The sequence below is a fragment of the Triturus cristatus genome, chromosome 9, assembly GCF_964204655.1.
Source record: "Triturus cristatus chromosome 9, aTriCri1.1, whole genome shotgun sequence".
NCBI classification, from domain to species: domain Eukaryota; kingdom Metazoa; phylum Chordata; class Amphibia; order Caudata; family Salamandridae; genus Triturus; species Triturus cristatus.
In genome coordinates this window covers 1,260,555,507-1,260,572,158 of record NC_140592.1, presented here as the reverse complement: position 1 = coordinate 1,260,572,158, position 16,652 = coordinate 1,260,555,507, and positions in this window count along the sequence as shown.

The window sequence follows — 16,652 nt, the reverse complement described above, 5'->3', positions numbered from 1 at the left end:
ATGTCTCACCAGGTGTGGCTGGAGGCCTGCAAGCGATTGATTAAAGACCAATGATGTCTAAACACAGGAGACTGCGGGACAACAACATCTATGTCTACATCACCCCACAGACAGGCCTAAGGGGAGAATGGACGTGTCTGCTGAACACTGAAGGACTGGAATTTCCAACAGCACCATCGTGAGACACTGTTAGATGTCTCACAAGGTGTGGCTGGAGGCCTGCAAGCGATTGATTAAAGACCAATGATGTCTAAACACAGGAGACTGCGGGACAACAACATCTATGTCTACATCACCCCACAGACAGGCCTAAGGGGAGAATGGACGTGTCTGCTGAACACTGAAGGACTGGACTTTCCAACAGCACCATCGTGAGACACTGTTAGATGTCTCACCAGGTGTGGCTGGAGGCCTGCAAGCGATTGATTAAAGACCAATGATGTCTAAACACAGGAGACTGCGGGATTATAACATCCATGTCTACATCACCCCACAGACAGGCCTAAGGGGAGAATGGACGTGTCTGCTGAACACTGAAGGACTGGACTTTCCAACAGCACCATCGTGAGACACTGTTAGATGTCTCACCAGGTGTGGCTGGAGGCCTGCAAGCGATTGATTAAAGACCAATGATGTCTAAACACAGGAGACTGCGGGACAACAACATCTATGTCTACATCACCCCACAGACAGGCCTAAGGGGAGAATGGACGTGTCTGCTGAACACTGAAGGACTGGACTTTCCAACAGCACCATCGTGAGACACTGTTAGATGTCTCACCAGGTGTGGCTGGAGGCCTGCAAGCGATTGATTAAAGACCAATGATGTCTAAGCACAGGAGACTGCGGGACAACAACATCTATGTCTACATCACCCCACAGACAGGCCTAAGGGGAGAATGGACGTGTCTGCTGAACACTGAAGGACTGGACTTTCCAACAGCACCATCGTGAGACACTGTTAGATGTCTCACCAGGTGTGGCTGGAGGCCTGCAAGCGATTGATTAAAGACCAATGATGTCTAAACACAGGAGACTGCGGGATTATAACATCCATGTCTACATCACCCCACAGACAGGCCTAAGGGGAGAATGGACATGTCTGCTGAACACCGAAGGACTGGAGACGGTGATGGACAAGAAAGGGATAACCCCATGATGTCAGATAATCAACAGTGCCTGACCGAGCCATCTCTCTAGGACAGTCCCCCTTGTTTCGGTGTGAGGCAGGGCATATGGAACCTATGTATTAGGACAAATATCTGGGTGACTGGGTGTGTCCATCACGATGAAAACGCTGAATGATACAGGCAAGCACATTCCAAGGCACCTTCTCTACTAGGGGACAGAAAACATTGCAACAGCAAAACAAAAGATACCGGCTCCTCGAGTGTGCCAGAGATCACCCCTTGAAAAAACCCAGACAGGGAGGTGAAAGTGACCTGATCGTTTCAATCTGGAATGTTGGTTCCTCATCATTCCTTACTGAGGATCGAGGCGACAACTTGGAGAGGACATGGGCATGAAGAAACACAGCCGAGTGCCCCCAGTCAAACTCCTGCGCCTGCAGAATCCCAGAACCACCTCGGGCCCCTGGTGGGTTGCACTGTTCCCTGGGTGTCCCCCCTATCCACACTCCTGGATGTGGTTACATGAAGTGCAGATGTGGACACCACAGTCGCCTCATCTGTGGCCAACGAAGGACCTTCCTCAGCCTTAGGAACAGTTGCAGTGCAGCCCATATCTATAATCCTGCCCCTGTTCTCTCCTAGAACGTCTGGATTGTCCTCCAAAAAGGTGGAAGTCAATGAGCTGCAGGCCATGTCTAAAGTACTGTCCCTGTTCTCTGCTAGGACAGTAGAGTCCGTCAGAGCCAATGTGTGCGCTTTTAAAGAGGCAGGACGCCTTGAGGAGCTCCTGCTATGCAAAGTCTCATAACTGCAGCACTCTGGGATACATTCCGGTCCCGCCATCTTCCCCACTGCTGAGGAGCTCCTGCTATGTAAAGTCTTGTCACTGCAGGACTCTGGGATACCTTCTTGTCCCGCCATCTTCCCCGCCGCTGAGGACATCCCGTTATGTAAAGTCTTGTCACTGCAGGACTCTAGGATACCTTCCTGTCCCGCCATCTTCCCCGATGCTGAGGAGCTCTTGCTATGTAAAGTCTTGTCACTGCAGGACTCTGTGATACATTCATGTCCCACCATCTTCCCTGCTGCTGGGGAGCTCCTGCTATGTAAAGTCTTGTCACTGCAGGACTCTGGGATACCTTCCTGTCCCGCCATCTTTCCCACTGCTGAGAAGCTCCTGCTATGTAAAGTCTCGTAACTGCAGGACTCTGAGATACATTCCGGTCCCACCATCTTCCCTACTGCTGAGAAGCCCCAGCTATGTAAAGTCTTGTCACTGCAGGACTCTAGGATACCTTCCTGTCCCGCCATCTTCCCCGATGCTGAGGAGCTCTTGCTATGTAAAGTCTTGTCACTGCAGGACTCTGTGATACATTCATGTCCCACCATCTTCCCTGCTGCTGAGGAGCTCCTGGTATGTAAAGCCTCATCACTGCAGGAATCTGGGATACCTTCCTGTCCCGCCTTCTTCCCCGCTGCTGAGGAGCTCCCACTATGTAAAGTGTTCTCACTGCAAGACTCTAAGATGCCTTCCTGACCTGCCATCTTCCCTGCTGCTGAGGAGCTCCCTCTATGTAAAGTCTTGTCACTAAGGGACTCCGGGATACCTTCTAGTCTCACCATCTTCCCCGCTGCTGAGGAGATTCCGTTATGTAAAGTCTTGTCACTGCAGGACTCTGGAATACCTTCCTGTCCCGCTATCTTCCCCGCTGCTGAGGATGTCCCACTATGTAAAGTCTTCTCACTGCAGAATTCTAAGATACCTTCCTGTCCTGCCATCTTCCCTGATTCGGAGGAGCTTCTGCTATGTAAAGCCTCATCACTGCAGGAATCTGGGATACCTTCCTGTCCATCCATCTTCCCTGCTGATGAGGAGCTCCTGCTATGTAAAGTCTTGTCACTGCTGGACTCTGGGATACATTCCTCTCCTGCCATCTTTCCTGCTGCTGAGGAGATCCCGCTATGTAAAGTCTTGTCACTGCAGGACTCGACAATACCTTCCAGTCCCGCCATCTTCCCCGCTTCTGAGGAACTCCTGCTATGTAAAGTCTTGTCACTGCAGGACTCTGGGATACATTCCTGTACCGCCATCTTCCCCGCTGCTGAGAAGCCCCAGCTATGTAAAGTCTTGTCACTGCAGGACTCTAGGATACCTTCCTGTACCGCCATCTTCCCCGCTGCTGAGGAGCTCCTTCTATGTAAAGTCTTCTCATTGCAGGACTCTAGGATACCTTCCTGTCCTGCCATCTTCCCCGCTGCTGAGAAGCTCCTGCTATGTAAAGTCTTGTCACTGCAGGACTCTGGGATACGTTCCTGTCCCGCCATCTTCCCCGTTGCTGAGGAGATCCCGTTATGTAAAGTCTTGTCACTGCAGGACTCTGGGATACGTTCCTGTCCCGCCATCTTCCCCGTTGCTGAGGAGCTCCCGCTATGTAAAGTCTCGCCACTGCAGAACTTTGGGATATCTTCCTGTCCCACTACCTTTCCCGCTGCTGAGGAGCTCCTGCTATGTAAAGTCTCATCACTGCAGGAATCTGGGATACCTTCCGGTCCCGCTATCTTTCCCTCTGCTGAGAAGCTCCTGCTATGTAAAGTCTTGTCACTGCAGGACTCTGTGATACCTTCATGTCCCGCCATCTTCCCTGCTGCTGAGGAGATCCCGTTATGTAAAGTCTTGTCACTGCAGGACTCTGGGATACGTTCCTGTCCCGCCATCTTCCCTGCTGCTGAGGAGCTCCCTCTATGTAAAGTCTCATCACAGCAGGACTCTGGGATACCTTCCTGTCCAGCCATCTTCCCCGCTGCTGAGGAGCTCCTGCTATGTAAAGTCTCATCACAGCAGGACTCTGGGATACCTTCCTGTCCAGCCATCTTCCCCTCTACTGCTGTGGAGATGTTCTTTACTCTTGGATGTGATGGAAAAGTTGGCCCCATCTCTAGGCCACCTGCCAACTTCTGCTTGTCTGACTCCACGTCCTGGGCTTGGCGGAAGCACCGGAATAGGCCAAAGATATCCTTGCGGAACCTGGAACTCATGCCCATGTAGATGAAGGGGTTGTAGAAGGTAGCAGACTTGGCGAAGAGGCTGGCAAGGACGCTGGTGAGCGGTGGTACTTGCACACCACAGGCTGACCACATGGAAATGACAGCATAGGGAGACCAGGCCAGCAGGAAGGCCATGCAGACCACAAACGACACCTAGAAGCAAGACAGACAAGAGTTGAGGTCACGGATCAGGTGAAGGAAATACAACACAACCCAGACATGAGCGGTGTGTCCTTCTGTTGGTGAAGGGATGTCTTGTGACCTGATCTTAATATATGCAGACAGCATTGGAGAATGTAAGAAGTGTGTAAATCCATTTCAAAGTGTATAAAATACAGAGCAGTTTATCTTCACCCCCCTCCCCCTTCCCCACCCTTCCCAAAACATGCAATAATTCAATGTGCTCCCAGCAGGCATTTAAAGGTCATTTTTACTCCCATTGTTAGCTGCTCTGCAGGTCCTCGCACACTCAAAGGCACTGTCCTTATTTCACTCTGAATGGCATAGGAGTGGGCGGGGTGGGGCTGTCAATGGGACACATGAGCCAAAAGGCCATCGCAAGCTCCATTGATGATGTAGGACCACATTATAGGGCAGTTTACACTGCACGTAAAGGTAAATCGTTCAGCATATTAGTAGATGCATTTTTTTTATAAAATTGTATACCACACGGCTACTATATCTGATTGCATACGTGTATTTCATACCAAATGTAATGGTGGTTTGATTATATGACTATAATGTTTTACAAAATATATCCCAATGGTTAACAAAATGCAAAGAAATAAAACTATACACATTCAGCAGAAACCATTCCAAAGTGGTATCCCCCAATAGATAATGATATTTAGACTTTGGCGGACAGAGTACATGGCCCCTGACATGGCTGAGTAACCAGTCTGCCAAACTCGCAGTCCGCTGGCTCAAGTTAGAGTCGGTGAGTGGCCATATTTCGGCGGTAGAACCTCTGACTTCGGAGCCTCTAGTTGACACCTCAACAGACACTGGGCATCCGGTCAAAGTACCTTTACCATCTAACCAAGCGAACGTTCCAATTTATGTATTTCTGCTCCCAACCTCCAGGGCAAATCTGTAAGTCTAGAACAGGCAAAACAAGCATTGGCGATGCCAATAAGTTTCACATTTGCGAGAGTTAGAGCTATTGGCATTGTAAATGACAATGTCTTTTCCCCATGTATTTTGGTTTGGAGAAGGGTTGATGAATGGGGTGTGGAGGGGAATTATGTGGGTTGGATGGAATTGTTAGTTGTGGAATTGTGTGGTATGGAGTGTATTTGTGTAGTGGAATGATGTGGCATGGTGGATAGACAGGGGTGAGCGCTGCACAGAAGAGACAGAAAGGAAGACAGAGAAGGATAGGTTGTTTGTGCATGAAGCGCTGAAGGAACTCCAGACAGAGGAGCTGAAAGAGTGTGTGAGAAAGAGAGAGAGAAGGGGGGAGCAGGCCACAGACGCTTGTGTACCCAGAAAACACCCCACAAAGAAGAGGGAGTGCCTGTGTACGCAGTCGACACCCCAAGAAGAGGAGAGCATGGCATTGAGGGACAGAAACCTTGAAAAGGGACAGGAACGAAACTGTACTCGAAGAGCTGAAGTCACATGAGAGAGGCCGGAAGCGTGAGAGAGAGAGGGAGTGGTTGATCCTCGCAAATAAACCTTATTAACCTCAAAGTAAGGCAGGTGTTCAGAAAGGCAGCGACCCACCACCAGCTAACAGTGGGGCTCCAAGCAGGGGCTTGTGAGCAGACAGAGAGAGCATGAAAAGAGACAGGCTGTGCATATCCCCCAGTTTCTGAGTATACACCGAGACTAGTTGGAGGGGCACCCAGAGAGAGGGGGTGAGAGGTGTTCGAGTGCACAGCAGTAGGAGGTACAGGAAGGCAGCATGTGTGAGCAGGCAGTACAGAGAGGAGACAGGGGGTGGGAGGGAGGGATGAGATGGGGCAGTGGGAGGGAGCACTGTGAGGAAGAATGAGAGGGGCATTGTGGATGTGTGGGAGAGATGATAGGGTTGGTGGAATTGCGAGGGAGAGATGGGGTAGTGGGATGAGTGGGAGATGACAGGGTCGGTGGGCGTGCAAGGGAGAGATGAGAGGTGGCAGTGGGAGTGTGAAGGAGAGGTGACAGGGTCGGTGGGCGTGCAAGGGAGAAATGAGAGGTGGCAGTGGGAGTGTGAAGGAGAGGTGACAGGGTTGGTGAGAGTGCGAGGGAGAGATGGGGTAGTGGGATTATGAGTGGGAGATGACAGGGTCAGTGGGCGTGCAAGGGAGAGATGCGAGGTGGCAGTGGGAGTGTGAAGGAGAGGTGACAGGGTCAGTGGGCGTGCAAGGGAGAGATGAGAGGTGGCAGTGGGAGTGTGAAGGAGAGGTGACAGGTTCGGTGGGCGTGCAAGGGAGAGATGAGAGGTGGCAGTGGGAGTGTGAAGGAGAGGTGACAGGTTCGGTGGGCGTGCAAGGGAGAGATGAGAGGTGGCAGTGGGAGTGTGAAGGAGAGGTGACAGGGTTGGTGGGAGTGCGAGGGAGAGATGCGAGGTGGCAGTGGGAGTGTGAAGGAGAGGTGACAGGGTCGGTGGGCGTGCAAGGGAGAGATGAGACGTGGCAGTGGGAGTGTGAAGGAGAGGTGACAGGGTTGGTGGGAGTGCAAGGGAGAGATGCGAGGTGGCAGTGGGAGTGTGAAGGAGAGGTGACAGGGTTGGTGGGAGTGCGAGGGAGAGATGCGAGGTGGCAGTGGGAGTGTGAAGGAGCGGTGACAGGGTTGGTGGGAGTGCGAGGGAGAGATGCGAGGTGGCAGTGGGAGTGTGAAGGAGAGGTGACAGGGTTGGTGGGAGTGCGAGGGAGAGATGCGAGGTGGCAGTGGGAGTGTGAAGGAGCGGTGACAGGGTTGGTGGGAGTGCGAGGGAGAGATGCGAGGTGGCAGTGGGAGTGTGAAGGAGAGGTGACAGGGTTGGTGGGAGTGGCATGTTCTCGCTTAATGTGCCCAGTCCTACCCTTCCCCATGGGCCTCACCACCACAGGTGTTGAATTTGCTCGGAGAAGACATACCAAAAAAATACTGCTCCTTGCAACACACATTTAGTCCAACTCCCTTCCATTGCTGATAGTTTGATGCAATTCATGAACCCATATTTGGTTACAATGTTTCATTCAGACTCTGTGTGTGCCTGTGTATGTCGATATATAGATGTGTACACACAGAGGTGCATTTAACGTCAGATGTAATCATATTAAGCAAACGTAAGCAAGCTTTTACACATATGTGTGCACACACTGTTTACAATAGTCCTTTGTAAAAAAACAACGCCAAAAAGATTTAATACCCATAATAAAAAGCTTTTGTGAACCTAGCAGACCCCTGTTCCAACCAAAGCCAGCACTGTGTGCATGTGAAATGAAGTATCGCGATCACCAGGGCTGCGTTAGGAGGCTGCTGCACGCTGGAGACAAAAGAATGTTTTTGACGTAACTCTTAGTTTTTTATTTAGCGGGAAATCGACCGAAGGTACTGGAACATATGAACACCAGTTTCATTACACAAGGACATATTCATTTTTTAATAGTGTTTTCCCCAGAATCACCCAGTGTTGACTTTAACCTGCTTCCCCAGCTCCAAAGACGGCAGCTCTAGCGTTTCTAATGTCCTTCATGCATACATGTTCTTATTGTGTGTAAGCATGTTTTCTAGCCACACCTGTATTTACAGATTACATCAGCCTCGGTAATTCTTGTTGTTCTCTATGTCCAAGCAGACATGCAGTCAGTCTGGCACAAGGCAGGTTTTGTAAAATGGAGAGTGAATGGCCCGTGTCGTAGAGCACATTCCAATTACTCCAGGGATCATTAAATGCCTATAGAAACAAGCACGGGGCTTCCTTTAAAAACAAGAAATGGCATACTCCAAAGGGCAGATTTACGAGTTCTGGCGCATCTCTGCAAATCAGCAGGGATGCGCTAGAAATGACGCAACAAGCAATTCCCTCCCTGCGCCACCACAAATGCGCCGCATTTACAATGCAGCACACCGTGGCGCAAGGATAGGGCGATGTGTGTCGCATCCTGTGCGTAAGGGCGGCGCATTGCTGGAGTTGTGTCTCAAGCGCGACGCGGCTCCAGCAATGCTCAAGGGCGCCCTATGCCTAACATGCTGCGTCACGCCTTACGACTGCTTCAAGCAGGCGCAGGGTTTTGACGCAGCATGGACGTAAAAGTGACTCCGTGAAATCTTATACATTTCACTGCGTCACTTTTACAAGGCGTTCCTGCGACGGAACGCCCACATGAAACCTAACGCAGGTTTCATGTGGCGCACGGCTTTACAACGTGACGCATCTCCCTAGATGCGTCACGTTGTAAATAAGGCGCAACGTGGCGCATGGTTTACGCCGCCACTGCGTTACAGAAGTGACACAGCAGTGGCGTAAATGTGGCGCAAGGGGCTTGTAAATCTGCCCCCAAATGTTGACATTCCAATTGACAATTTGAATATGTCATCCAAATGTGTGTATTCCAATGGACCAATTGGAAGAGCCAAAGCCAATCGCTTGAATTTTGATTGACCAATTGCATTGCCTGTTTCCGAATGTGTACATTGCGATTGGATATCCTGAATTCTGAATGGCTACTTTGGAGTTCAAATCCATATATGTAAAAATATCCACATCTTGAAATCTACCCAACTGTTGTTGTGTTCGTCATTTTCACATTTCACATTTGCGTACACATAGCGCACAATTTTATTTGAGTTAAGTGCCCTGGCATTTCTTAATGAAACCTGTCCCGCAAGTCCCGTTGATCCTTGATGCAGGAATTATAAAATGACTAGAATAGGAAATTTCACCTCAGAAGGATGGAAGGCTGAGTCGGCCCCTATTGCTGATGTTTATGACCTGAAGGTTGAATACAGATACCTGCGTTGAGTGCATGTATCAGCTGGGGTACCTTAAATGAAGAAAACAAAAACCTACTCATTTACAAATCTCTTTTATTGAAAAACAACGTTCGCATTGGCGGGGACCCACCAGATGGTCCCTTGTGAGGTGTGAGTGGCTGACCAAGGACCGCAAGTACCAGAATGCAAAGCGTGGATAAGATAGTCACAACTGACATGGCGTGCCTCGAGATTCGAGTTCCTGCACCTGAAGAACTTGGGGGCATATCAGCAACAACCGGCGATAATTATCGCTAAGCACACTTAGCGCAAGGATAATTATCGCCGGCTAGCGTGGAATTTTATCGCTGAGATGGCGTGCTATCAGCAACGCTTATCTCAAAAGCGATAAAAATCCTAGCGCTAACTGCCAAACGTGAGATTATCGCTGGAAACCCAGCGATAATCTCACGAAGTTTGGCGTTAGCTTGCTGATAGGGACTCACATACTTAGCCATGATATCCACCTTCCATACGATATAATGGCTAAATCAGTTTTAACTGAAAAATGGTGACCCGCTGTATTAGCAGGTCACACGCGGGTTGCACAGCGTGTACACATAGGTATTACCAAGTTAATACTCATCCACCATAGTAGTCCAAATTTTATCATGTTTATTTCCAAAGTTTTGACATGTTTACAGCCAATTTTGTTGAGACATCACGTCAAAAGATATGAAATTCGTAGCTTTTTAGATTTTAAGTTCAGTGCATTGTCCATCCAGGCCTATACATGAATATTAATCGAATTTCAAAAATGTCCACCAGATTCGGTACATTTCCTTTACTCAATGCATTTCGGTTTAAAAAACCTTCATCAGGAGTATCTATAAATTGTAAAAATGTATATATTATCATCACAGAACATTTTAACCCCAAAAGAAACAAAATATCTCTATATCAAAACAAATGATTAAACATTAAATCAGTTTTAAAGCAGGCGTAAGGAAAGTAGCGATAACAGAGGTTATCGCTACTTTTCTTGTCGCTATGCTGCTTTGCGTGAGGCTTGATAATAGGAGAAATGTCGCTTAGCGACATTTCTCCCGTTATCCTGGGGAGGAACGCCCACTTAGCATCTCATTAGAGATGCAAAGATGGGCGTTAGGAATTCAGGCGCTAAGGCAAGGTTTCACGCGACAGCGTGACCTTGCTAATATAGCGATGAAATTATCGCCGCTTTTCGGCTGAAAACGGCCGTAAAAGCGATGATAATTTTATATCGCCGCCTTGTAGATATGCCCCTTGGTGACTGAGGACTGGTTCCGATAGGCCTATAACTTAAAGCATCCTTATAAGCGGAAGAAGGGAGATGTCAGAAAAAAGATAACAACAAAGCATTAAAAAGGTCACCATTATCATGCACCAGCTGTGCAATGGATGTTCGGCCCAGTACTGGAGTAAAAGAAGTGAGGTATGGGTGGCCAACGGGTGCCCTGGGTAAGGGTCAAATGCTTGGTCAACAATACTGGAGTAAAAGATGTGAGGTATGGGTGGCCAACGGGTGCCCCGGGTAAGGGTCAAATGTTTGGTCAATGAAACTCCCCACTGAATATTTTTATGTAATATGTAAAAATGCTTTGTTAGTAATGGCTAAATTCACGAATTACCCATTACGCCATATCTGCTGACAGTATCATGGCTGATTTGTTTTGTCGAGGGATCTTTCAAACACAAACTGGGTCTGTTAAATTATTTTGCCAATAAGTCATCCGCGCTGTCCCGATCTCTTGGAGTGAATTGAAGGTAATTTCCTTGACCGCGCAATCGGCCTCACTTCCGTGTTTTTCGTTTTGCGCTGTAAGCATAGTCGTGAAAAGACACAGGGCCCCACCTCACTCACAGTGTGACACAAGTCAGTGCCTTTTCGAAGCCTATGGGTCTGGGGCTGAGTCAGCCACGTGTTGGCAGCATTATATGTGGGCGAAGCAATCTTTACAACGGTGCCTTAACCACACAACGCGTTTCCAGCACTTAGCATGCATGCCTCTACCGTACATGGTAAGCATTGGTAAATACTAGAAGGTGTGCTTCTTGAATCCCCAAAAACCTTTTTTGCATTTAGCCAACGTATTTTTTTAGATTGATGCGAGCCGCAACAATAAAGTTTTTAAAACACATTATAAAAAAGAAAAAAACGAGCATTGGCAAAGCAGAGATGCAGGTGGACAACGCCAGACCAATTGGCTTTGATGAGGCTTGTTATGACTATTGTATATACATGAGAAGTGGAGACAGTTTATACAATTATCTGTAGAGACAGGCACGTGCAGACACACCCAGCCCTGAGCAGCATCCAGCACATACACCACAAAGTGCATCAGACACCACAGCTGCTATCAGAGTGGAAGGCGTCGGAGCGATGAAAGTATGAAATGGAGTCCAGCTGCTCAGGCTGATGACCAGAAGCCTGTTCCCCATTAGCAACAGGAGTGCACGCAAGTGGCACCTGTGGATAGACGCGCGTCACTGGGGCTTCACTCCCTATTATTCTTTCTGACATGAAGACAATATAAGTGTGCCAGACCTGCAAGGTTGTACATCTGGTGTCTCCAGGCTGGTTTTGATGACGTAGTGCTTACCAACACTTCATTTGAAAGAAAATAGATGTGATAATCTGCAAAGATTGAAGTGCTGACAAGAAACATCCGTCGTTTGAATCCCTGTAGCAATATTTCCGTTTTTCGCCTGTTGTAGATACTTTGACAGTATTTTAGTGGTTCATGCCACCTGAGCCGAACAGCAGAAGGGCTGTCTCAGTGGTTCATGCCACCTGAGCCGAACAGCAGAAGGGCTGTCTCAGAAGGCAGGCAGCTGCAGGTGTATTCACTTTAAAGCTTGTTCTAGCACACTGCTCTGCAATATGAAACTGAACTCCGGTCAGCCAAGTCCAGACATCGGAGAGGAATTCTGGTGGAATACAACAAATCGAGAAGAGACAGGGCAAGTGCTGTCTAGGCTCGACCTAAAAACAGTACATGAATGAAAATCCTCATTAATTCCTTGCAAGTAACTGTAGAAGGCACTCGAGTGTTGAATTTGCCCATGTATTTCAAGATTTGCTCTGTCTGTGTAATCCTTTTATGTTTGTCTCTACCTCCTCCTCCCCCTTATAGCTTTCTAATATTAAGTCTTTACTAGGTTACTGATAACGTGAGGATACAGCGTCCAACACTGCCAACATTGGAGCTGAGTAATGAGCTTTGAGTCTCTGCGTCGACTTAACATCTTTTGATTTTAAGCAAATCACTATCTCCAAGAGCTTAAAATGAAAGTGACATTGTGTGATATAGCTGGTGCACCGTATAGAAACAAGGCGTCATGCAAACAAAGAAACCAATGCCTTTGGAAAAAAGCTCGAAACATGTTCCAGCTTACATAAGGACATCAGTTTATTTCTAAATGTGAGCACGGTTAAATTACATGGAAAATAACTGCATACACCAGGAGGCATGATAACACAAGTCAGAGGATAAATATGTAACCAAGCAATCCGATTTCCCCAGGCATTCAGAAAGAAAACCAGCAATATTTGGAGAGAGGATGCAGCGTAACATAGAAAGCTGGCGACTTTGGAACTGCAGAAACAGCTTTGAGTCTCCGTGTCAGTTCTCCCGGTGCCTAGCAAAAAAAAACTAATCGAACCAAAAGGAGAAAAGGAGAGCAAGGAAACAAACAGAAATAGACAAACAAGCAATAATACATGTAACCGGGCCAGTCGCCAGGGCCAAGAACCACCCCATGGAAAGTAGGGACAGATGTGAACAATTAGCCACAGAAAGGAAAGGAATTTTGAATAGCACACACAGGAAAAAATGGCAAGCGAGGGGTGTGCTCAAAGCCTACAGAGGAGATACTGCATGTCTCATAGAGACAGCGCATGCGCTGCCTAGGTGAGTCCGAAAAATGAGCCCAACACACTTAGAGAAAACTTCCAGTCAGTTAGGGACATTTATTTTTTGTTTTTAAAAAACAGACCTTTAGCTCTTAGAGTTTGTTTTTGGACAACAACTGCATTAAACATGGTGGCAACTCAGCCAAATTTCAGTGCCTTCAACTAAGCTGCAGCGACAAAGGCTCTGCTAAAGGCTTACAGATCTTGTGCCTGGCGGAGATCTCTAAATATGGTGACAGGATCTCTAAATATGGTGTCTAGATCTCTAAATATAGCAGCTGGATCTCTAAATGCAGTGGCTGGATCTCTAAATGTGGTGGCTGGATCTCTGGATCTCTAAATGGGGTGGCTGGCTCTCTAAATGTGGTGGCTGGATCTCCCCAAAATGTGGCAGCTGGATCTCTAAATGGGGTGGCTGGATCTCTAAATGTGGCGGCTGGATCTCTAAATGTGGCGGCTGGATCTCTAAATGTTGTGGATGAATCTCTAAATGGGGTGGCTGGCTCTCTAAATGTGGTGGCTGGATCTCCCCAAAATGTGGCAGCTGGATCTCTAAATGTGGTGGCTGGATCTCTACATGTGGCATCCGGATCTCTAAATATAGCAGCTGGATCTCTACATGTGGCTCCTGGATCTCTAAATATGGCAGCTGTATCTCTAAATGTGGTGGCTGGATCTCTAAATGTGGCGGCTAGATCTCTAAATGTTGGGGATGGATCTCTAAATATGGCAGCAGGATCTTGAAGTATGGCGGCTGGTCTTTTACAAGTGCAGGGCAATATATCCCTCTGCGTTTGTCTTGCATGGAAGATCAGAAATGCCTTGTTATTAACAATGTCCTTCCCACCTACCAAAATGGAATCGTTTGTGTGAATCATGTACACAGTTGCCCTCTGCAGAATACAGACCTTCATTTTCAACATTACCCAGCTATGTATCAAAAGCTGTCCACTGGGCCCTAGGAACAGGAATAATCACTTTTTGAACCGCAAGAAAAATTCAAGACATCCAGCCTTAAAAATGGGAAACTTCTAACATTATCAGTGCATGTTCAAATAACTGCTGTGTTGAGGACCCTGCAATGTACAATGAATTAGCATTAACAATCAAAGAATAAATTGTCTTCGCCACTGGATAAAGGATAAACACAGAGAGTTTTTTATTCCTTCTATAGGTACAACCCACATCCATCCATTAAAGATAACGAGACAGAAGGCTGAGCTTTGGAGCAACCAAGGATGGTCACTTCCTAAGCGAACACAGCAACTGGGCCCCGCATACTGCTCTAATTCTGCTCAACCGGCTCTTCTGTACCTGGATTCTGGTGGGATTGAGGAGGGGCGGACTTCAGGTGTCCAGCAATGGGACATAGCAACTTCGATGCATGGGCTTTGTCTCCAAGATGGCACTGGCCTTATAGATCTGTGGTTGCTCCATGACCGGGCTGGACCTTAGAGGCAGATGAGCGGAGCTGCTCCCCCTGCATAACTAACTTTATCCTAGGGAATAATCCTCCCTCCTAAGCTATGGGGGCCACCCGACGGCTGAGGCCCAGACTACTGATCTGCATACGAGAAGAGATCAGAGCCCCATGACCCAGTTAAATGGAGTCTGTCCCATTGAAAAGAGTCTAGCAACAGCCCAGGTGAGAGGCATCAACAAGGTCAGGGAACATTTACTGAACGGGCTGGCGTAAGTCAGGGTGGATCTTTATTAATGAAAGCCTGCCGACATTGAATTGGGGGAGACATAATGTGCCAACCGAACCACCTCAAACCATTACTATCCCCTAAGAGTGGATACAGATGAGAGACTCCCCCTGCCCGTGTCCTCAACTGCGCAATCTCTGTGATGCTGGCACAGCCTTTCAGGCTTAGTGGGGAGAGACCTAGGAATGACGCAATAGGGTGCAGAAGTGATGCAACTCCCAGGTTAGATTTATCAAGCCACAAAAGGCCACCTTGGCCCTGTGTGGCTTGATAAATCTGGAGTAACGCAACACAGTGCAAATCGCTGTATTGTGCTACTCTGCCTCAGGGAGGTGATCCATGGGTGGAGCATGGGTGTTCCCACGCATCCACTCATGAATTTTGGTGCATTCCGAGATTTACCATTACTGGTAGTCTTGGGAATGCGTCAAAATGCTATGCATCCCCAGGGGAGGCGTTACGAGGAGAAATCACTTTATTTCTCCTCGTTTTGCAGAATGGAGCACACATAAAAAGAGGAAAATGCCTCAGGGGATTGTTTTTGTGCAGGAAGGCATCCCTTCCTGAACAAAAATAATCCTTCTTACAACATAGGCCCCCTTGCAAGGTGCAACGGTGCCTGCTTTGAAGCTAGGCAGCACATTGTGTGCCGGCACAGGAAAAATACAGGAATGTACCATATAATGTTAAATATGGTGCATTCCTGCCCTTTCCCTATTATGCAATGCAGCGCAGCAAGCTGGCTTGCTGCGCTGCATGATTTTTTAATAAACATGCCCCTCAATACCTTTGATGGTCAATTGAATATCTGATGTGACCCTGACCTGGTGTGAAATTCCAAGTAGGCCGTGGTGGGACCAGAAATTAGAATAAGGTGACAGCCATAAAGCCACACGACACAGTACTGCTACATTTTTGCCCCGGCTCAATGCCTTAAAATCTTCAGCACCGAGAGCCCTGGGAGCAAGCTTCAGCAAGTGCTAGTAAGTCTATGTTCAACCAGTTCACCACTTGGGAGCACAGACACTAACCAGATTGAAAATACCTACTGGCCACACTGCCACCATCAGCCTCACTGATAACCACCAGTTACACAGCCCTGTTTATGCCACCTAAAAAACCTACACAAAGAACATTTACAGGATTCTTCAATGTTGCAAAGACTAATGCAATGGAGAGGAGTTTGGTGACGCCAAGGGTTGGCTCCACTGCCGGAGTCACCGCCATGGCGCTGACTAAGGCAGACTTTCTCTCAAGCCTTCAAAACATTTTTTAAATGATCTCCGTGAAGAACTTAAAGTCAATATAGCAACAGAGCTGAAAACCCTTAAATCCAATGTTGGACAAAAGATCGCTGCACTAAAGTTGGATGTGGGCTTAGCAGGATCTAGACTCGTAGAATTTGAAGGCCATATAGATTCTTTAAGGTGAAAAACTTGATCCTAAAAGACAAGTGCATTGCCCTATATGCTAAAAAATAATGCTATCACAAGCAAAGACTGAAGACCTTGAAAATCGCTCTCATAGAAACAATATACGAATATGAGGGATCCGGAGAAGAAGGCACAGATCTGGAAGCTTTCATCACAAGCCTTTTTGCCACAACCTTTCGGAGACAGACCTACGGAAATCATAGTGGATAGAGTCCTTTGAGTAGGTCCATGCAGGATGGAAGAGGGAAAAAGACCATGCGATATACAAGTACAAGTTCCATAGCTATCGTTGTGAAGATAAAATCCTGAGAGCAGCATGATCACAATTTCAACACAATATTTGCTGTCTACTTCAAGATATTGCTCCAGCGGTTCTCCTCAGGAGGCAAGACAACAGTATTGACCAATCACAGAGCAATTTGGCGAAAAATCCGTTATTGCTGGCTTTAGCCCTTTTTTTGTTTTATATAGCACTAACTTGACCCGAAGGTATCAG